Source organism: Podarcis erhardii (assembly GCF_964252035.2).
Source record: "Podarcis erhardii genome assembly, chromosome: 10".
Lineage (NCBI taxonomy): Eukaryota > Metazoa > Chordata > Lepidosauria > Squamata > Lacertidae > Podarcis > Podarcis erhardii.
In genome coordinates this window covers 51,149,170-51,172,079 of record NC_138500.1, presented here as the reverse complement: position 1 = coordinate 51,172,079, position 22,910 = coordinate 51,149,170, and the positions used below count along the sequence as shown (strand labels likewise).

Below are 22,910 nucleotides of genomic sequence, written 5' to 3'. Positions count from 1 at the left end.
GAAAGTAAAATCTCTCAGTGCCTCCATTTCTTCCCCTTCTATTTGCCAGGAGGTGATGGGCCATAATCTTCGTTTTTTTGTTGTTGAGCTTCAGACCATATTTTGCGCTCTCCTCTTTCACCCTCATTAAAAGGTTCTTTAATTCCTCCTCACTTTCTGCCATCATAAACATTTAGGATCAAGCTAAATCAATTACTGATTTCAGGACAGAACAGGAGATGAATGATAGGACAACCCAAGGTCAGTATGTGAACCTCTGAGATGACATCTTATTTAATAAAAGAGGCAGATATGATGGGAAGGGGGATGGAATCTAGAACAGAGAACAGGTAGGAAGAGGAAGATGACATTCCAGAACTCTGCCCACAGCCATATCGTGCTGACTTCAAATTCCAGAAATGAAGGCACCGTTAAAACCAAGTTAAGCAGATTGAGCTGGTTTCCCTCATAGCTGGGTTCGGAAATGCCCTTGGGCAGCGGCAGATGAAGTCACAGGCAATAATTTCCATCTGTATGTTACCAAGACACACCCTCCTGCCATGCATTCTGCTATAAACAGAAAATTGTTTTAATTTGGAGAAAAGCAAAAGGGGGGGCACTGAAAGTATTATGCTCTTTATTAGTTCATTACCTTCTTTCTCTGAGAAAAACCGTGTTAAAAAAGAAACGCGCCACGTTTGGAGCAAGAGGGAAGAAAGCGGCAAGACTGTGCAGTAAGCACAGCTACCATGAACCAAGTTCAGCTCTCAAGGAGGAATCAGCTACAGGATGGGTGGGCCGCGATTTGATGCCAATGTGGCACAAACTCCAAGTCTTGTGCGGTACACGCAATGTTGTTCTCTTCGTAAAAATGTGCTTGGGAGGCCAGCTCTACTCGAGAAGCTCACTCGCCCTTGTTGGTTCAGTAGGTGGTAAGTAGCACAAAACAGACCTGTGAAACCCTGGACAGCCATTCATCTTGCAGGTAGCCATGGAAGTGTCTGGACCCATTCCTCTGGGCTCCCAGAAATCTTTCTGGGAAGGCATATGCCCACAGCTGAAAGACTGAATGCTATCTGTATAGGTGCTGATGCAATCATAAAGAAAGAACAAACAAACAAATACAGTGGTACCTCAGGTTAAGTACTTAATTCGTTCCAGAGGTCCATTCTTAACGTGAAACTGTTCTTAACCTGAAGCACCACTTTAGCTAAGGGGCCTCCCGCTGCCACCACGCAGCTGGAGCATGATTTCTGTCCTCATCCTGAAGCAAAGTTCTTAACCTGAGGTACTATTTCTGGGTTAGCGGAGTCTGTAACCTGAAGCATATGTAACCGGAAGCATATGTAACCCGAGGTACCACTGTACCAACAATACCAACAACATATTGTTTATACCCCACCCATCTGGCTGGGTTTCCCCAGCCACCCTGGGTGACTTCCAACAAAATATTAAAAATACAATAAAACATCAAACATTAAAAACTTCCCTAAACAGGGCTGCCTTCAGATGCCTTCTAAAAGTCAGATAGTTGTTTATTTCCTTGACATCTGGTGGGATGGCATTCCAGAGGGCAGGAACAGATAGGTAGCCGTGTTGGTCTGCCATGGTCAAAACAAAATAAAAAAATTCCTTCCAGTAGCACCTTAAAGACCAACTGAGTTAGTTCTAGGTATGAGCTTTCGTGTGCATGCACACTTCTTCAGATACACTGAAACAGAAGTCACCGGACCTTTCTATATAGTGAGAAGGTGGGGAGGGGTATTACTCAGAAGGGTGGTGGGAATGGGTGATTGGCAGATAGCTGCGATGAGCCTGTTGACGACTCTTAACGACTGCAATAGGTCTAACAGGAAAAAGCAAGGGGTGAGAAGGTGAAAAATGGCTTTGTCATGTATAATGAGATAAGAATCCAATGTCTTTATTCAAACCAGGTCTCTCCATAGTTTTAAGTTTGGTGATAAGTTGCAATTCAGCAGCTTCTCTTTCCAGTCTATTTCTGAAATTCCTTTGTAATAGAACAGCTACTTTGAGATCTTGTATAGAATGTCCTGGGAGATTGAAGTGTTCTCCTACTGGTTTTTCTGTCTTGTGGTTCCTGATGTCGGATTTATGTCCATTTATTCTTTGGCGTAAGGTCTGGCCTGTTTGTCCAATATAGAGTGGACAACAGTGTCCTTCAGCTCTCTATATTGGACAAACAGGCCAGACCTTACGCCAAAGAATAAATGGACATAAATCCGACATCAGGAACCACAAGACAGAAAAACCAGTAGGAGAACACTTCAATCTCCCAGGACATTCTATACAAGATCTCAAAGTAGCTGTTCTATTACAAAGGAATTTCAGAAATAGACTGGAAAGAGAAGCTGCTGAATTGCAACTTATCACCAAACTTAAAACTATGGAGAGACCTGGTTTGAATAAAGACATTGGATTCTTATCTCATTATACATGACAAAGCCATTTTTCACCTTCTCACCCCTTGCTTTTTCCTGTTAGACCTATTGCAGTCGTTAAGAGTCGTCAACAGGCTCATCGCAGCTATCTGCCAATCACCCATTCCCACCACCCTTCTGAGTAATACCCCTCCCCACCTTCTCACTATATAGAAAGGTCCGGTGACTTCTGTTTCAGTGTATCTGAAGAAGTGTGCATGCACACGAAAGCTCATACCTAGAACTAACTCAGTTGGTCTTTAAGGTGCTACTGGAAGGAATTTTTTTATTTTGTTTTGACCAGAGGGCAGGAGCGTCTGTTTTGCAAGGATGTCCTACAGTTTCTGTTTGTAGAGTTGCTTATTGTATTATGGATCTATTACAGAAAGTTTTTAATAACATTATTTCACACAGACAACTCACTTTGTCCAACTGGAGAGTTATATGCAGCAAGCGTTATTGCTGTCAACACATTTGGCACCAAGGAATGTGGGTTGAAATGCACCCTGAGCAATATATTTTGTTTATCAAATAATTTTAAGGAATCTGCTTTTGATTATTTCTTCACTGATTTTCACATCCCTCACCTTTAAAAATATGCCATAATATTATTAGCACTGGACATGGGAGAACAAGGGCTTTGATTATTATCTGTTCTGAAACCGCTTCCCCAAGGTACAACATCCCTGAATTGAGCTTTTTAATTTTTAGAGTTTTCTTCCTAGTTCAAGTAGATAGGGAGAAAAAACACACACCAGGAGTCATCGTTATTGCTTCATGTTTTAAGAGTGCCATCTAGCGACTCCCTTTCCTCCCTTCCTTAAGGAAAACTTTGATAAAATTATACATGCGTTTTCTTCAGCCTCAAAAGCATCCCTTGACTTTATTTTTAAAAACCAAACAGTAACAGCCCTTTGCCAAAGATCTCACCGGTAGCCTTAGTCGCAATGGCAGTTAAGTAGCATAACTACTGGATAGTTGTGCAACCACGAGGACGGTAAAAAGAAACCCCACACACTTGTAACCGCTAATCTACAAAGCTTAAAATTAATTATCCCCTGCAATTAAGCAAAGCTCTCAAAGCAAAGAACATCATAGCCAGCTCTCACTATGACCTCATCTCAAGTGTTAAAAGGGGGGAGGGAATTAAACTTGATCATCCAAGATTCGCAAAATTCCAAAACAGTCATTAGAAGAGACCTACTCTCAGAAGAAAACTTATTTCTGGACCAAACCCTCAACCCTAATCCAGTGCTGCAGCGCACATGTGAGTGCATATGTATATTTGGTACATACAAAAAAAAAAAAAAAAAGATTGCCCCAGCATGGATCCAAATGTATTCTTGGAAGCTTGTAAGGCAGCCTTCTTTAACCAGGTGTCCTCCAGATATTTGAGACAATTCCCCATCAGCTCCAGCCAGCATAGCCTGTGGTCAGGGGTGATAACAGACGTGAATCACAACATCTGGAGGGCCACAGTTTAGCCACACAAATGTGTCTCTGAGAAAAAAGCCCAAGTGCAGTGACTTGCAGAAATCATGGCATACAGATACTATGACACTCCCAGCCCTGAAGCCCTTCCATTATCAGTGTTTAGCTTGGGTGGGGGTGGGGAAACTGCTCTAGACAATTAACATTTGGGAAGGGCTCCTTTGAGTCAAGCCAACCAGATTTTTTGAGTCAATTCTTCAGATGTTTTGTTTGTTTAAATAAAAAGAAGTATTGTAGCCAACTGTTCAAACGGCTCCAGTTCTTTGCTGTTCTGATTTTGAAAAACTTAACCTTAGTTTCAACGGCAGCAATAATACTTTTTTGGGGTGTGTGCGTGCCAATTTGTATGTTTGCCTAACAAAGGAGGCTGACTTATACAGAGTCACCAATGGGTCCAGCCAGTTTGGTCCACACCAGTGTTTCCCAGCCTTGAGTCTCCAGCTGCTTTTGGACTACAACTCCTATCATCCCTGGCTAGCAGGACCAGTGCTCAGGGATCATGGGAATCGTAGTCCAAAAGCAACTGGAACCACTGGCAGCAGGCCCAGAACATTTCAAACATCAGTCTGTGACAGGCCTATCTGGAGATGCCAGCGATTGGACCTAGGCCCTTCAGCATGCAAAGTAGATGCTCTACCAATGAGCTATGCTTACTTTTAAAACACATTCTCATCCACACATGAGCAATGCCAAATCACCAGCAAAACTGGCCCTGGCCCAATCACAAAGTGAGTGTCTTCCATCTGTTTTCTTGCTACATCTGGCTTTTCCCCATTACTGATCTCGATTGGGTTTTCACACTGATGATTAAATGTTTTTTAAACATAAAAACACTTCCCACAGATCATTCCATTTGTAAGGTTTCTTGGTTCAAGCTTGCTTGCTTTGGGGCAACCATCACTTTTGTGTTGGCTGGAAATTAAAATTGGATTCAGCGTTGTTATTATGCTTTTTCCTACAGTACTCTGATGCCACAGAGACAACAGGTCGCTAATTAATTTGTTAAGATCTGCATGCTTGCAAAAGGCATCAGTTTCATGTCAGGTAAAATGAATGTGGGAATGTACAGTAATCATCTTATTGGCAGGCTGTTCCCCTTTTAAGTTATTTACTTACACATCCTGTCCAAGAAGCAAAAGATCAAAGTAGTAGGCCACCTTTTTTACATTATGTGATTTTTTAAAAAAGGTCACCCCTGCGCAAGAAGCCAGTTTTCTTTGTCAACAGGCATTTTCTTTCATATAAGCATCTCAAACAGATTTCTGCTAGCTACAGTTAAGAGCTTTAGCATGTTCTTACACTCACTGGGTTATTCTCCCGATCCCCACTTCCCTCTGCACCGAACAACATCACTCTGTGTGTTTCCACTTCTATACATCCAGTTTGCCTAACAGATGCAATTTCTGCATAAATGCTCAGCATCAAAGGCTACATTTTTGACTCGCAGCTGTCCATGGAGGTGCCGGCTGTGTAGCAGCTCTATCTGGTATGCAAGCTGAGCCCCTACCTGCCCACGGACTGTCTCGCCAGAGTGGTGCATGCTCTGGTTATCTCCCACTTGGACTACTGCAATGTGCTCTACATGGGGATACCTTTGAAGGTAACTCAGAAACTACAACTAACCCAGAATGCAGCAGCTAGACTGGTGACTGGGAGTGGCCGCCAAGACCATATAACACTAGTCCCTAAAGGATATTCACTGGCTCCTAATACGTTTCTGAGCACAATTCAAAGTGTTGGTGCTGACCTTTAAAGCCCTAAACGGCCTCGGCCCAGTATACCTGAAGAAGCGTCCGTACCCTCATCGTTCAGCCTGGACACTGAGGTCCAAGGGCTTTCTGGCAGTTCCCTCACTGCGAGAAGCGAAGTTACAGGGAACCAGGCAGAGGGCCTTCTCGGTAGTGGCACCCTCCCTGTGGAATGCCCTCCCATCAGATGTCAAGGAAATGAACAACTATCTGACTTTTAGAAGACATATTTTTAGAAGACATCTGAAGGCAGCCCCGTATTGGGAAATTTCTAATGTAAGCCACCCAGAGTGGATGGGAAAGCCCAGCCAGATGGGCAGGGTATAAATAATAAAATAATACATTAGAGCATAGGGCAAATATATTTCCAGGAAATATCAGCTTTAAAAATGTTTAGAGTAAAGACCCCTTCAGGAGCACAGAGGTGGTTATTTGGCACCCAGGACACACAAAACCCCATCCATAGCATTATTATTAAAACAGTGCTGCATATTCAACGGTAGTTCTTAACTCATAAGTGCATAAGGAGATCCCTGCTAGACCAGGTCAAAGGCCTATCTAACTCAGCATCTTGTTCTCACAATGGACAACTAAATGCCTCTAGCAAGTCCCACAAAAAGGAACCAAAGGCAACACCATTCTCTCCACTTGCGATTCACAGCAACTGGTATTCAGAGACAATCTGCCACCCCAACAGTAGGAGAACCTAGTTTTATCCTCCAAAACATTTCAATCTTCTTAAATGTCAAAGATAACCAGAAACACAATTTCACAGGCTTCCAATGCCACGAAGAAAGCAAAACAAATGTGGAAGTGTGAAAGATTTAGGCAGAAGTTGTTACATCATTAGAGAGCGCATATATATATTAACTCCCAACAGTTTCCTTTGTTGCAAGCACAGAGCAGAGGTGTTCCATTTAAAAATTAAGATAGGACAGTTATTCCCAACCTGATGCCCTCCAGATGTTTAAGGCTACATCTGGAGAGAGACACGTTGTGGAAGGCAAAAACCGGCTATTCCTGAGATTAACAGCATAATCTTATGAATGTTTACCCAGGAGTCAGTCCTGCTAAATTCACTGGGCTTGCTCTCAAGTGTGCATATTCCGTTGCCAACACTGCTTGCTATAATGGTGTACAAAGGCACCAGGCAACAGAAACAGCTATGTATAGTGGCAAAAACACCAGGGAGAAGCAGTGTAACAGACCAAAATCACAGCGTTACACTGATTTCAGGGAGCATAGCAATTTTTTAACACAGCAAGACACTTCCTTACATTTGTCTTTTCAAATATGTATCTGCAAACAGAGGGCAATCCAAGGTTTTAACTTTAAAAAGTTAAACTGAAGCTTTTATGATCTTCCTTCACAGTGCGAGCCCAAAAAATGTGGCAGGCAGCGTATGTGTGCAGAATATACTCCTCCCTTTGGAAAATGAACCCAGGGCTACTCCACAGCAAACTAGTAAGCTATTATAGTAAAACAAAAGGAAATTGTAAGAGGCAAACAAAGCTTTCATGTGCCTTTAGGAGTTCGGCTCTATCAATTAGGTCCCCCCCCCAACTAGATTCTGTCAGCATTTTTACCTTTTTAAAAAATGAGCCACATGTAGAGATTGCTGTAAGTACTTCCTCATGAATAAATATTTCCAAGGGCAGCCTAACAGTGATGGGAGAGGACAAACCAAAGACCAAGGCAAGTTTATGGTGGGACTGGTGCTCTTGCGAATACATGTTTTTTGCAGCTCCCACATGACATTGCTGTCATCGAAATGCCAGCCCCATTTTTGCCATATAATCCAAATTTACCCTTTCCATGGAAATCTGATGAGTTCACACAAAAATAAACCCTACTGCCAATGACCCATTTGTGATTATGCTAATGACTGATATACAGTATTAAACTTCAGCACAAGGCAAGGTTAGTTCCGTTTTGCAAAGGTTGAAATTTCCCCTCACTAGCCTGGTTTGCATGATACAGTAAGCCAAACCTTGGCTTATCTAAAATGGGAGTAAAAAAAGACTGGGGGAAAGCAAAGTGGATCAGAGTTTTTCTCAGAGATGCTTCTGCAGTTCAGCTAAGCTATAGTTTATGGTGTCGCATGAAGCGAGCCACTGCCTACAAACAACTTCTAGATCTATTTCTGAACCATGTGCTTTTTCTCAATACATGAAGTTTCAGAATGTGAGAACACATTGCACTGGCAAAAACTGAGCTTTCTAGAGATCAAGCAGCAACAGGTCTAATCTCTTGGAACTGAACAAGTAAGGCTTTTTTTATTTTTTTAAATTACAAATAAGGGAAATAATAGTTTATAATATAGAATCAGAAAATATCAATAAATAATTGCCTGGAATATGGTATGTAATTCAGTAGTGTCTCTCTGAATACCAGTATACCTGAAGAAGTGTCTCCATCCCCATCGTTCTGCCCGGACTCTGAGATCCAGTGTCGAGGGCCTTCTGGCAGTTCCCTCCCTGCAAGAAGTGAAGTTACAGGGAACCAGGCAGAGGGCCTTCTCGGTAGTGGCGCCCGCCCTGTGAAATGCCCTCCCACCAGATGTCAAAGAGAAAAACAGCTACCAGACTTTTAGAAGACATCTAAAGGCAGCCCTGTTTAGGGAAGCTTTTAATGTTTAATAGACTATTGTATTTGAATATTTTGTTGGAAGCCGCCCAGAGTAGCTGGGGAAACCCAGCCAGATGGGCAGGGTATAAATAATAAGTAGTAGTAGTAGTAGTAGTAGTAGTAGTTGTTGTTGTTGTTGTTGTTGTTGTTGTTGTTGTTTTAAGAATCACAAGTGGAGAGGTTGCTGCTGCATTCAGATTTTGCTTGCAATCTTCCCATGGGCATCTGATTGGCCACTGTTAAGATCAGCGTAATCCAATTTATTTCAAGTAACTGAGAGAAATCTTTCTACGTATCCTTTTTTTGTCCCAGATTCAGATTAGCCAATTGGGTGAAGTTATTTTTTGAACTGTTCAACTAAGAAAAAATTTCAGTTGGGAATCCTATTTAGGGGTGGTTGTTTTTCAAACTCCACTAGCTAGCGGTGAAGAGCTTGCTCCTGATGAATAAGGGGACTGTTTGGGGGTGGGAAAACAAACTGAGACCTAGTGTGGATATTTTTTTACAGCACTGCTGTATAATCAGAGTCAGTGATTTGAGCACAGATGCCAATTAAGTACCTCCATATATTGCCAAGAAGTACACATGTACCAGTATCCAAGCAAGACTTGTAGCAATACTGAGGTTTTTATGTAGCTGTTCAGCAGACACTTCCCCAGGATTAACTATTCAGAGAGAGTCTGAAAAAAAGAAAAAAGAACAAGTTTTCCATTTATGGAAAAACTTGTGGCTAGAAAGGGCAGGCGGCGGACGGTATGGAGACAGCAAATTGAGACAGCCCCCCCCCCCGGAAGATTAATTCTTCATCACCATTAGTTGAACCTCCTTTAAAGAGCCAAGCCTACAAACAAAATGACATTTTAAAAAGTTACAAAGTACTACTCACATACTGTTAATGTAAAATCCCCAAACTGGAGCTTGAAAGGATGCAGAGTTCATGCAAACTATGAGCCCAGAATTTTCTAGTTACAGTGTAAAGAGTTAGAATCGCATACGCAGCCAACTCAATACAGTATAGACACTGAATACATAATTATATGAATTTCAAAAGTGTGTGATTTGTAATGTAAATACAAAAATGTAACACTTTCAGGGCTTTTTTTAAAAAAAGGATGCACCTAGTCTCATTGGTATAGCTCAGGGTTTCCCAAACTTGGGCTTCCTGCTGTTTTTGGACTCCAGTTCCCATCATCCTTGACCTCTGCGCCTGCTAGCGAGGGATGATGGGAGTTGTAATCCAAAAAACAGAAGGAGACCAAATATTGGGGAAACCCTGGTCTGGTGACCCCATGATGCGCAATGGTAAAGGAGAGCAGAAAACAATGAGTAAAAAATAACATTGTTAGACAAATAAACTGCTTTGTGCTGGCCTTGCTCCCACATTAACTATTTTATGTGTGCATCATGGCAGTCTAATTCACATAGCCACCTCTTTCTAAGACTAAATGATCTTACTCCTTATCCATATCCCTGGATTTTACTTGTCTTACTCTGGGGCCAACTACTGTATCTTGAGTGTTAGCATTCATTGTCAAAATTTAACTGGTTTTAAGGTAAGTCACTGTAAGAAAAGCAGCTAACAGATACTGTACAATGAATAAAAGTTCTTTCTTTTTTCAACAACTTATGTCATAGTAGTTATCTGTCTTGAGTTATTCAAGGCCCAGCTTGGTAGTGACCAGTTAGCAGATTTCCACAAGTTGGAGGTCAACCATATTTCCAGTGGTGCAGGACAGGAATGGAAATTTCTGTATACAACTCTTTGAGATAGACAGATATTGGCACTCAATCACCTCCTTATAAAGGCTTACAGCACCTTGAGTTAGGTTGCAACATCTGTTTGACCAAGGATCCCTTGTGTAGTTATCATTTGCAGAACTGTGGTTTAACAAGGAAAATCTTCCAAGCAAGCATAAAGAGGGACTTCGTAACCAAGAAGCTTTCTTCCACTTAAACTTTGAGAGCCTGCATAGCTAACCATTTGTAGTCAGTGCATGCTGAAAAGTGGGGAGTTCAGCTCCCCACTATCACCGTTTACTGCAGGCACAGGCAAACTCGGCCCTCCAGATGTTTTTGGGACTACAACTCCCATCATCCCTAGCCAACAGGACCAGTGGTCAGGGATGATAGGAATTGTAGTCTCAAAAACATGTGGAGGGCCGAGTTTGCCTATGCCTGGTTTACTGCAGCATTATTAGCTGGGCCCAGATAAAGAAAGCATTTAAATTCAAGGGTTGGGATTTCAAAATGCCTCTGAAAAGTCCTAACTGGAAACCTGAGGCTTTTCTCTTGGGCATGGTTGGCCAATTGGTGTTAAAGAGGGATAGGACTTTTTTTATGTATGCTACCACAGCAGCAAGAATTCTTCTGGCAAAGTATTGGAAGATGCAAGAACTACCTACTCTGGAAGAATGGCAAACAAAGGTGATGGACTTTATGGGACTGGCTGAGATGACTGGCAGAATCCGCGACCAGGGGAAGGAGACAGTGGAAGAGGACTGAAAGAAATTTAAAATATATCTTAAAAACTGTTGTAAAATTGAGGAGTGTTAAGATGTCAAGGGGTAAGAAGCAGAGAATTACAGCTGTAATTAACAAATTAAAGAAAACTTAATGAAAGGGAATTATAGATAAATTGACTAAAGGGTTGCTAAAGAATCGTAAAACAAGGATGCAGTGATGGGGAGGTATGGGGAAGTCGAAGGAAAGAAGGTGCATGAAAATAAGATTATGAAGTTATACATGTTTAAATGTTTCGTATGTTTTTGTTTTGTGTTTCGCTTGTTTTTATTATGTGTTTGGAAAATGAATAAAAATTATTATAAAAAAAAAAATGAAAAGTCCTAACTGCTCCTAGTTACATTAAAGAGCATCAGATGATAAGCACCACTAATTCTAAAAGACTGACTCCACAATTTAGATCATCAGCTCTTACATTACTCATTACCAACTGAATCCATAAGGAGACCATAAATACAATAATGCCAAGAACAATTACAGTGCTGACAAAACCTCAGGCCCAAATGGTAACACAACATGTCAAAAGGATTCCAAATTAATGCAAGTCCACAGTGTAATAGAGTCCATTTTGTGTGTGTTTGTCTGTTAAATATATTATTACATTTTATTGTCATGGTGGGAGGAAGTTTACAATGCTGGCTAAATCTAGAGAAGGTTACCTGTGCTTAGCCTCAGTTTTCATCAACAAGATGTGTATTTAGCAGTATTTAGATGGCTTCAACTAAAAGCTCTGCTTTCATCTAAAGAGGGTGGAGGCGGAAAGACCTACCAAAAATGATCCAATGTTATAAACCACTGAAATGGCAGCACACCGTACATTTCAAGGGCATTACTTCCCCTGGGAAGTGTAGTTTTTACCCCCTCACAGAGCTACAATGCCCAACCTTAAAAAGGGAGAGGCTGGAAGGGTTTGGGAACAGTCTTTCTCCTCCAGGAGTATGCCTGCCCATTTCTCTCCCCCCCCCCCAGTTGTCAGTAGCGTGATCCAGGGATGTTGGCAGCAATTTCTATATTGTAGTTGTTAGAGCCAGCTTGGAGACATGATTGTATGGGAGTGCTTTCTCAACAACCTACCACAAAGCATTAGAACAGTATGTCAATCAATGATATATATGGCAACATCATTTGATCTTCAACAGTATTCCCCACCCCAATAAATCAGGAGCTCAGAACAAGCCTTTTGAAAGCACAAGGGAAGCCTATTGAGATCTGGACCTCTTAGCTGTTAAGACTTTACTCTTCCGAGCAAAGCAGCTTCTGGTTTAACCTCTTTTGTAAATAAAGAATTTATTTCCAGCATAGGCGGCCAGTTGTCTTGTTCTTTCAAGCACACTGGGCAGTGAGCAAGGACGTTTTGTTGGCTTTTAGCCCACCAAGCTGTCTAGACTTATAGAAAGAGCACAAAGGAATTTATAGGATTACATTTTACTAAAACAAACAAATGTACAATATTACATTATTCCTTTCTTCCACACACACAAGAAACAAAGATCTAAATCACTTCAGTGATCGGCCATAAATGAAAACTATATTTATCACTTCAGAGCCTCTCTTTGTGCCTTGAACACAGGCAGAAAGATCTCACAATTAAGTTCTCCATAAGATAATCATGATAAACAAAAGGAACAGAAAGCCTTCCAAAATTCTTACGTTTTATTACACAATCCACACATTTCAGGAAACATCTGCAAAAACACAAGACAGGGTTTCATGCCAAACTTAATTCCATTTAGAAATGAGTATGTATATTATAAGTCGACACAGACACATTAATTATTTCTTCGAAGGCATGTAATAGAAGCAAGAGGAGGACCGATTCAGATGTGTGTGGGCTACTTTGGTTGTTTTTTTAAAAAAACAATTGTTTCCCTGTGGTCCACCAAGTGTTTCAAATTTTACAAAGCAAGAGATCCCAAGTATCTACTCTTAACAGGCAAGGCATAACTAATCAACGTTAAGGGATCCCAGGCATGCACTCTCGCTTCTGAGCATAATAAGTTTCTTGCCTCTTAAGAGGCTCCACTTAATCCAACTCTCCTTACAGAAATCTTAGGAACCAGCAGGTACTAACTAGGCTGACCATCAGAACATCAGTGGACCATAATCAATCTTACAAATGCCCCGATTTAAACAAAATGAAAATGTTCTAGACATGCAGGTCATCGAAACCACCAATAAGCCATACTAAGCATTTTTGGCTGAAACAAAGAGAAGCTAAGCTCTTGAACAGATGAAGGGCTGGCATTGGCTAGAGCTAACTAGATTGGCTGGATACTTCTGCTGCAGATCACAGGTGCTGAGCAAGGGCCTGTCTCACATTTCTATTCTTGGACTTCAGTTATTTATCCTCCAAAGCCCATCAAAGTCTCAGAAGGCAAGAAGCTTGGCTTGTTGGAAGGATTGGCCGCTATTCCAGTTAGCACTGCAATTCACCACATACTTAACTTTCCAGAAGACTCATTGAACCTATGAGGTCTGCTATCTTAGCATAACTACAGATAATCTGGTTAATAAGTCCATGGCAATAGGAATAGACGGCCAGGGCAAACACCAAACTCTAGAGTCTACATGCTTGCCATGCTATGTTTCCACACTCTTGTCTCTTCCTTCCATCCCTAGAGTTATACCCATTATCAACTATAGTTCCTCGGGGCACAGGTAACTATAACAGAATATAAAAGATACATCAAAACTAACAGAGTTAAAACTGCAATTCAGTACTACAAGACAATAATTAAACTTTCATTCTGAAAAGGTTCTGCTAAATTAAAGTCTTAATTATGCATCTAAATGAGCTGTGTTGCCCCTCTTTTCCAGTAGTTATGAACTCCACATTGAAGAGGCCACTGAAAGTACTACTGGTGGAATCAAGGTGAATTGCCTAGGTGCAGAGGCTGTTAGCAGGTGGAACAGGAGCCTTAACAGTTTCTCAATTGAGATGTAATGCCAAACCATGGTTTGCAAACACATCTCAGCTTACAGTACCCAGTTCTGCTTTGTTTATAGATCACAACCATGGTCTGCTGTAAATCAGACTTCACATCAAGCTTCCTTAACCATGGCTTGGCATGCTGCCTAAATTCAGTATGAGAACGACACTGCAGTTTTGCAGCAATGAATACCTTCCAGAACTTTTATTTACACACAAACCTCACTTCTCATATGGGTATATCCCAGTCTCTTGTTTAGGAAAAAAAAAGCATCAAATACTTTAGACTAATATAACTTTTAAGTCCTATCCTCTGCTTGAAAAATCACTTTTACAGCAGGTGTTTAAAGACATGGGTTTCCCCTCTATTACTGGTAGATCTGTCCTTAGTTTCAACAAGTCTTACAGCAAATGGGCATCGTGGGGCCATTTTCTGTAAGATTTAAAAAGCAATGGGTGATATCTAACACTATGTCAGATTCATTAATAGACCCACCGAAAGCAATGGGCTTTAAGTTGGATGTTGCCCATTGGAGCTATTGGGAAAGTTGCTTACCAAAAAAAGAAGGAAGTAACAGGAAACCAAGAATCCTAATTCAAATTAAATACAATCACAATTGCATTCTCTGAAGGTTGTTAGAGAAGCTATCTTCAGGCTGCTTCAGGCTGCCAATATTGTGCATAACTGGCAGTAGTTCAAAACAAGAGTTGTTACTGAAGGCAAAGACCACAACTGTAAAGTGAGAGATCTGCAGCTCATGTTCTTTCTTTCTTTTTCTTTTTTTAAGGCACAGCTGAAAGCAATGTAAGCATGCTAATGTCTTCATAGATTTGCTTGCATTCCTGGGCATATCCCAGACATTCTGGCTTACAGACCAAGAGAAGGGCAGTAAAGTGAGGTAGAACAGAGCAGAGCAGCTCAAAAATCTTCCATACCTTTGATGGCAAGATTTAATGCATGTATTTCAAGCAGACATAGCCAACTGACAGGTAATGGACTTCATCTTGCCTCTGGCCTGACCTGCATTAAGTTAGAAGCCTGCACCAGAAGACATTCCATCTAACATCAGAAGAAAGATCATTCCAGAAGCTTCTGAAAGTCTTCAAATTAGGTGTTGGGAGAGTCATTACCAGCTTAGAAGAAAAGCACAGGTATTTCATGTGTGGGGTTTTTTTGTCTGGGCAGGGAATACAGTTGTACCTTAGATCCCAAACGCCTTGGAACTTGGACGTTTTGGCTCCCGAACACCAAAAACCCAGGAGTGAGTGTTCCGGCTTGCGAACGTTCTTTGGAACTCGAATGTCCAACGGGGCTTCCCATTGGCCGCAGGAACTTCCTGCAGCCAAGCAGAAGCTATGCCTTGGTTTCTGAACGCTTGGAAGTCGAACGGACTTCCAGAACAGATTCCGTTCAATTTCCAAGTTATGACTGTAATCTGCAAGTGCCATCCCAGAATAAGAAGTGGCAAGGAAACCTGTGGGGCATCTCCTTTTATTTTGACAAAGTAACCTGCCAACAGCTGCATTGTCAACTGTTCACAGTGCTTTATATGGATTATCCAATTTACAACAACCCTGCAAAGTAAGTAAAAATAGTATTATTTCTATACTGCCAATACGAGACTGAGGGTACCTTGCCAAAGGCCATCTAGTGAGTATATGGCAGAGGCAAAATCCAAACCAGGGATTTCCTTATTTGCAGCTAAGTCTCGTAACCACTACAGCACATAAACTCTTCACTGCTACTTGCAGTGTCAGCATGGAGAGAGGCTTCTGGGTAGATAACTCCAGCCTCTAAACAGCTTGGTCAGCAAAAGAGAAGTGTTCTAAGAAAATAATTTTTAAGAACCAGCAAAGTTTGTTGGGAAATATCCTGCAGGTTAACTTTATGGTATTATCGTGCCTATGGTCATCAGTAATTCAAATTATGGCCACAATCCAACAGAGTTAGTTGCACTTGAGCCAGACATTTAAATGTGTTCAAGTACATTTAAGTCTGTGAGGACTTGTAGTCAATGTTGCGTCTCCCCAAAAAAGCAAGAAGGGGAAAAGTGGGAAGAGAAAGTGGTAAATGACAGCACCTTTGTAGCATTTTATTATTATTATTAAAGACAGCTTTAAGTGTTTGAATGGGCTGATGCATCTTAATTACTGTGCATATTGTGGGAAATCTGTCTGCAGATTAAAAAAAAGCTGTAATGAATACACACTCCATGGTCATACCATGTTCCTGGAGTCTTCCTAAGATAATTAATTCAGTTAGAACAAAGTCTAAACATGAATATAATAGAAAAACAAAGTTAAGAGTTATTACAGGGCCCTTGAGAAATTTATCTCAAGAACTGGAAATACCCTTTGACAATGGACCAAGAATGAAGGAAACCGCATCTGGAAAGACTGTCATTTTGGCAAGGAGGAAAATGATCTGATTAGTCTGAGTACTGCTGCCAGAAATGTCATGACATCAGTGTGCTATAAGTTGTAAAACATGTTGCTTCTCACCATTCTTCAGCTTGATGAAGAAAAGAAACTCCCTCCCTCCAGTTCCTGTTATGGCAAACCCATACGCAAGTGGGGGAAGGTAACTCACCTGTATACCTAGAAGACTGATGCCCCAAACAGGTAACATCAGGTTACCTTTTCCATTAAACCGAACAATTAAAGCTGGCCGAGTTAACAAACTTGTCCTTACATAAAAGCCTTACACAAATTGTTTCACATGGTTAAATTCTGTTCAGATTTAGAGAACACATATCCAACAGCTATCCCACAATATTTGCTACTGAAAGTTTGTTTGGAAACAATGACAAATTATACATAAACGAGCCTCTAGGGTCCATCGTCAAAGCAACTGCTAACATTAGCCTTATTGTTCAAAACTTAATCTTAAAATGATGCCACAAGTACATCTCATAACACTAGTGCCTTAATAGTGTTATAGTGTCACAGAACATCTGTGAATATTCCAACTTCTGAGAAGGAAGAGGTAATAATCACTGTGAGGGGAATGATAAGTCGGTCTGGCTAAGATAAAAAGTAAACAAAGACGGTAGATAGGAAAGACAATAAAAGGTGAGAAAAGGGCAAGCACACACACATATATCCTGATATGTTATCTAGAAACTGGAATGGCTATATGTCACTAGCGTGAAGGGGCCCTGAAAATGTGATGTGAAGCAACTAGCCAAGTATTTGGTTGCATTCAGACAAGCACAGTTCTGCTTATTAAACTGAGACATGGACAAGCCTTTCCACTACACATGTGTTTAAACCAGGAAACCTCTGACCATAGCTATGGTCAACTGCTTCAGAGTAACATTGAAATCTAAACCACAGTCTACAGCTGGTTTAGGAATCTGGATGGTTCCAAACTTGGTAGGCAAAGTTACTTGGTTCAGACAAAACGGAGAGCAGGCAAAAGGCTCATTCATATCAAGGCACAATAAGACCAAATAATAATAATAATAATCATCATCATCATCATCACAACCTACAGTTTAGTTTTAAGATTACAATCATTTTGGTCAAATGGTGAGACTAGGTATGCTCACCAAAACACAGAACATTCCTTATACCACTGGTTCTTTTAGTTCAGTATTGCCTACAATGAATGGTAGCAGCTCTCTGGGGCAGGTAGGCTTGGGAAATCTTTGGTCCTCTAGATCTTGCTAAACTACAACTCCCATTATACCTAGCCACTGGCCATGCTTACTACCTCCTTTCCCCTTGCCACAGCCATTAGTCAGGTACAAATCAGTATGTTTGTTCACAGGCATGATGTGCAATAGCAAACCCAACTTCTGGCTGGGGAGCAGCATGGTCGAATGAACTGGAGAAGCCACCACTACACCCAAAGCTCTGCTGCTCACACTGGTCAAGGCAGAGGATAGTAGGTCTTCCCCTCCATTTTGGAGTGGCTATGCCAGAACTGGGCCCATCACCAGTAGCTAGACTGACTTAGGATTCAGGAGATCCTTGGCTGGTTCAGCTCTACCTCTTTCCCAAGAACACCTCATTTCAGGGGTTTGAGCTGGCATTAGTTCTGCCTGCCCATACTTTCAATGGGCACAGTGGGGCTTTTCAGTGTGGCAGAGGCCCTCAAGCAGCAGAGTTGTCTCCACAACATCCAAAGCCCCTCCAGCATGTCAGGTTGGGGTTTGAATTTCTCTGTTGCTGACTCCCATACCACTATTGGAAAATGTTGACCCTACTGCAGAGGGTGGCAGGTCTACGTGTGGCATAGGCCTCTGAGTCACTTTCAATACCTTAGCTTTCTCCTGAAGGCTGGGCCCAATTTCTTTTTTATTATCGTTTTTCATGTGAAGCTGCTGATAGAGATGAAGTAGTTCCTACTGCATATGGCAGAGGTAGCAAACATGGTGCCCTAAAGATGTTGCGGGATGACAACTTCCATCACCCTTTGCCATTGGCCATGCAGGTTAGGGCTGATGGGAGTTGGTTACCCATGACATTTGGTGACTGTTGCTCAGTCAAGCACACGTGTACAGCAATGAGCTGAGGTTCATGCACAATTACCACAAGGCCTTCTTTCCCCCAGAGTTAAAACTCCCCAGAGTCCCCATGCCAGTTATGAGCAAATAAGAGATTCCAATGTACTTAAGACACACTAAGCCCATGGATTTTCTCAGACGATAGGGGGAGACAGACCAAACAGTTAACAACCAAGGGAGAAGCATTTGTTTTGCCAAAGTACGCCTCAGTTATCCAAGCAGCAAGAAACAAAATATTTCAACATCTCTGACAAGTATAATGTTCTTGACTAAACATTTTATTATCAATAGTCTCTAAAAACATTTTCTACTCACGTGGATGTAACAATTCTACATCCTAGTTTTCCATAGTGGCAAACTTTGTCGTTTAAACAAGAAAATTCTGGAATTACTTTCATTTCTGTGCAAAAATCTTCACATACTGCATGATTTTAAAATCTCATCTTCACCTAATTCTGAATTCACCACTGCATTAAAGCATTTTGGGGTTCCATTTAGCTTTTCTTTTTTAAAGTCCTAAATAGAAGCAGTGTGGATTAAAGAAAAAAACCCTTTAAAATACAATTACCTTTTCAGTTATACTACAGGATATTAGGGAAATCCAGACTCCCCTGTTGCTTTTAGCCACATCTGACTTCAATCTTAATAGCTCAGCTATTAACCCTGTAAGGTTTCCTCCACCACCCAGCTGATGTTAAAGTTTGCCTAGGTAACTAAGGCTGACCCAACTACAATATCTGTTAATACAAAGAGAAAATAGCCATGTAGCTCTCAAATTATAAAATCTACAACTTGCATTGTGATCCTAAGCAAAGTTAACTTGGAAGTTTATGTCTTACAGAGTTCGATGGGACTCATTCCCAACTAAAGACGCCTAGGATTACAGCTTTAGGCTTACACAGTCATGAGGCCCCCTTTAGTGCAGTGGGACTTTTTCCAAGTAAACATTCACAGGATCAAGCTGTAATTGTTTTTAACTTTCTATCAGCTTTTGCTAGAAAAAAAACGGGGGGGGGATCTATGTCTGTTGCTGGAGTATTTACTTTTAAAACTTAAGCATCAATAAAGACTAAACAATTCCTTCAGCAAGCAACTGAAAACAGAACCTTCTACATGAACTGAAATACTTGGAAATGGCAGAGCCAAATGAATCTTAAAAACCTAGATTCTGCTAAATTTGCTGCAGGCAAAGTGGGTGGGGAAACAGCTAGCTAAAGGTCAGTGTTCTCAATCACACCTCAAGCTATAGAAAAAGGCATGATAGCCATTTATTTTTGTCACCTTTTTGTTTTAGTATGTGGGAAATACACAGGGCGAGCCTTTAAATCTTCTGCATCAAGATTGCGCTGGGAGTTGTAAAATCTTCCCCACTGTGCTTCAAGCTTCCCAGTTGATGGCATTTAAAAACACTAAAGCTAGTACAAAAAGAGCTTTATTTTGTTTTCCTTAACCCCCAGCTGTGGGAACAGTGACAGATTTCTGAGCTAGGCCCAAACATAGCCACATATACACCTTACGATGAGTGGCCCCCCCAGCCAAGTCAGCCAAAATAAATGGTTACTGCTTTAAGTTTTAGATCTCCAAGCTAAGGCTCAATGTTGTTTGGAAAGGGGAGGGGAGATTAATGTTCGTTGCACTTTCTAAGTGAAGTAGCGAAGGCTAACTCTGTACCTTAAAAAGTGAATTTTAGATGGTTTTCACCTTCAAGAGTTAAAAAACGTTCTTCCCATCCCTTTACAACTTTAAAGAACCAAGACCCAGACATATTGTTAGGGATCGCCAAAGGAACTCCCGCGGGGCTGCCCTGTATATACAAAATAATAGGAGGGAGTTGAAACATTGACACTTGACTGAGGATAATGGAGAAAGCAAAGCCTTGCTTGTATTGGGGGGGGGGGAGCCAGTTGTCACCCAAGTGACAGACAACAGCTGAGCTCACACATCTGGAGCCTGATTCAGGCAGACTCCCTGAAACTCACACCCATCTATAGCCATGGCCCGCTGCTAGAAAGACAGATGGGAGCTTTCCTTGCATGGACTGTATAAATAAATATATAAAGTGGCAGATATTCCACAGCAACTGCCACACTGGCTGCGTGCTCTTTAAACACATCCTTTTGATTGCAGCGAAACAGTTTATTGCTATAGGCATAAGAGATAAATATAGCTTCTTCTTTTTTTAATAAAAAAAGTGCAAAGAGATTTAATTACACACATACGCTGACCTTGATATAATAAATAGTTTCACTAGTTCCTAATGCTATGTTCCATTCCTGATACTTATATTTCTTCGTGGTGGTTTTTTTTTGGGGGGGGGTCATGAAGAAGGCATAGCCATGCAAAGTTAAAAATTAAAAGCTGCTTTAGATCCTGCTTGAGAAAGTTACAGCAAAAAGTTGCACCAACCCCATTCTGGACACGATTCTTGTGCAAGCAAAACCCTCCAAATTCTGGGTTTGCACACCCACACACCAATGCACGCATAGTCCTTTCTTCTTGCAGATCCAACTCTATGGGTGCTTACTCAAAAGTAGGCTCCACCGAGTTTAAAGGGACTTACTCCCAGTAAAAGTGGACTGTCTGCGGCGTTAGGGGGTTCAACCCTAAACCACTCACCCTTTTCCAAAGAGAAGCAACGGCGGATTGAACTGAAGACAGTACTGTATCCCTTACACCGAGAAAGGAGAGCACTCTCTCGCTATTCTACCCCAACGAGACTTAACTAGTACTCCGTGTCTCGGTTCCATAATTCACCTTGACCAGCCCGAATCAAAATGCACGTATATAAAAGAGGCGAAGTAACATTCCACGCAAGACGCAGCCCACAGTGGGGTTTACCCCCCACTCTCTTCTCCCCCAAACTTATACTATATACAACATTAACGTCTCACATCGAAGATAACCGATCTGTAGAAAGGACTATATGATCTGAAAACAGAGACGATGGCACTTTTGTCACCCAAGAAAATCTTCAATTAAAACATTTTTTAAACAGTGGGATTTACTCTTAAGTAAATGGGGGGGGGGAGTGTTTAAGTCCCTCATTAAGTGCAGCCTAAAACTTACCACTAAGGAATTTGAAAAGATGATGATCACTGGTAAAAGTTAAGGGTCTGTGGAGGAGGCGGGTTGCTTGTTTTAGCTAGATTTCCTATTCCAGTAACCCGTTTCTGGGGACTTTTCTTGGAGAGTGGCAGGAGATGCTAAGAGGGCGGAGGGGGGGGCGATCCTGCGACCTCCTTTGAGGGATTCTACATAAAGTGCCCCACACCACAGAAAGAAATTCCGTTTTTCCCCGCCTCTCTCTGTCTCTGCTGCAGCACAGACTCACCCTCGACGGGAAGGACTCCGGCCACGAAGTCGCCCAGGTGCTCTCGCCGGACGGCGATCCCCACATAGGAGGAAGCAGCAGCAGCAGCAGCAGCAGCGCCTGCCTGGTTCCTCGCTCGGCGTCTCTACCCCTCGCGGGAAATCAGCGCACGCCGAAGCCGCGCATGTCGAGCGGAAACGCGGCGGCGGCGGCGGGGAAGAAGAAGGGCGCCTCCGGGGACGGCGAGCGAGCGAGCCTCCGCGCCAGCAGAGAGAGAGAGCGAGCAGCGACCCCCTCGGCGGCCGACCCTCTTCCCCTACTGGAACTCCGGCGCCCGGCACCCGCTTGCCATGAGGAAAGCCTTCCCCGCAGCCCATTGGCTGCAGCTGCCCGCGCCAGCCAATCGCCGAAGGGCCTTGTCCCGTCGGCACTCCGGAAAACCCGGTTGGGTGGATCGCGTCAATGGAGACGGGTGGGCTGCGCGCGCGACGCTTCCCCCTGGAGTCGCAGGGAAAGGTTTTGGGGGTAGGCAGTGCCCGTCCCCCAAAACAGGAGATGGGGGGGGGGAGCGGGGAGGAAGAGAAGGAGGAGGGGCCCCGCAAGACTGCTGCGACGACAACGTCCCATAGAAGCATGGAAGGGAACCTGCCAGGTCATCTAGTTCTAGTCCACCCTCATTCAATGCAATAATAATAATAATAATAATAATAATAATAATAATAATAATAATAATAATAATAATAATAATTTATTTATACCCCGCCAAGACCGGGCTCAGGGCGGCTAACAAATTCAGGAATGTCCCATAATAGGAATCGAACCTGCATCCTTTGGCATTATTAGCACCACGCTCTAACCAACTGTGTCCTTTGGTGATTAGCGATTTGCTCGCCATTTGAAGTTCGCCCAGGCATGGCAAAAGTTTTAAAGCCCTTCCCTTGATGGATATGCGTCTAGGAAAGGGGCGGAAGAGCTGGCGTTGCCAATTTCCTCCGGTGAAATTGACAATTAGCTTCCCCCACCCCCCACGCCACTGCTAGTAATCTTGGGAGAGGGAGACAGTTGGTCGCTCCGTTCGGTTTCTATATTTGCCCCAGGCATCTCTCCGCAGATGTGCCCAAGGTTTTTGGGATTCTGCCATAATATGCGTACAAGTATATATCGGACCCACCCGCTGGCATACAGAAAAAGTCGCCGAGATACCGTAATATTTGATTTCACCGTTTGATGTGCTGCCAGTTGTATTCCTGTGAACCGCGAAGCATATGGCTCGTAACGCCGTTTACTTGGAAGCAAATCCTACAGAAGTCAATGGAATTTGCATTCAGGGAAGTGGAGGAAAGACACACACACACC

At 42.3% G+C, this 22,910-nt stretch overlaps 1 protein-coding gene across 1 annotated transcript in view; it reads right to left on the bottom strand.

The window, feature by feature from the left end:
• Nucleotides 1–21,873, bottom strand: part of PRICKLE1 (prickle planar cell polarity protein 1) — a 68,832-nt gene extending 46,959 nt beyond the window's left edge. Inside the window, exon 1 of the mRNA XM_081877899.1 lies at nt 21,576–21,873. The gene's annotated coding sequence lies outside the window, so the exon portion shown is untranslated. The remainder of the gene's footprint in view (nt 1–21,575) is intronic.
• Nucleotides 21,874–22,910: the final 1,037 nt, after the last annotated feature.